The sequence below is a fragment of the Plecotus auritus genome, assembly GCF_963455305.1.
Source record: "Plecotus auritus genome assembly, chromosome: 7".
NCBI lineage: Eukaryota > Metazoa > Chordata > Mammalia > Chiroptera > Vespertilionidae > Plecotus > Plecotus auritus.
The window spans coordinates 51,821,005-51,821,993 of record NC_137774.1 but is presented as its reverse complement, the minus strand read 5'-3'; positions in this window follow the sequence as shown (position 1 = coordinate 51,821,993).

The following is a 989-nucleotide window of genomic DNA, read 5'->3' as shown; positions in this document are numbered from 1 at the left end:
AGAAGTCTAAAACATAGATGCATGTTCTAGAATAATACTTATAATGATTAAGATAATTTATGTATTAAAAATCTCTGTGCCTATGAATAAATGGTGTATGTATGCAGGTTTAAAAACAATACATATGTTGTCATATGAAGAGGAAAAATCTGGAGAGATACAACTATTAATGAACTATCCATGGTGTCTACTTCTGAGTTCAGTTTTGGGAGGGAGAATGGATATTTACCTTTTATTTTATATATTCCTCTGTATTAGTAATTTTAGAAGTTGGCATTTATTGAGCATTTACTATATGCCCAGAACTGTGCTAAGCATTCCACATACTTACCATTGTCTTACTCAATCCTCAAACCTCAGTGGCTTCCCTGGAATGTTCATATTGTAAGTGCTTACAGGTGCCAAGTTGTCAAGAAAGGGATCTAGTTACTTGCCTTGAGCTATGTTTGCCTACCAAGCATACCATTATAACCCAGATTGTGTGGGGGATGCTGGCAAGCAACACCTTGCTGCTAATACCCCTCATAACAATCCAATGAAGTACTATTATTCCCAATTGAAAGATGAGGAAACTGAGGCACAAAGAGGTTAAGTAATTTGCCTAATGTCACATGGCTTGTTAATAGAAGAGCCAAGATTTGAACCCCTATCTGTTAAAATGTGTAGTTTGGCTCTTAATTTGAATTTGTTGTAAGACAGTATTACTTCTTGTAACTTGAAAATATTTTAAAAATTCAAATAGCCAATCTAAAAATGTGATTTTTAATATATTTGGAGACAGAAATGAAAAAATTTTGGAATATATTATCATTGGTAAAGGTGGGTATCAAAGTAAAACAAATATGTATCAGGGAGCATAGCTACTAATACTAAGTCAGATGTGGCCTTTTATTTGTAAATTTTCACCAAAGATTAAATTATGTGACTGTCTATTTTTACCTTTTTCCCCCTTTTAAACAGGAGAGATTTACAAGCAGTGTTTGAGCATC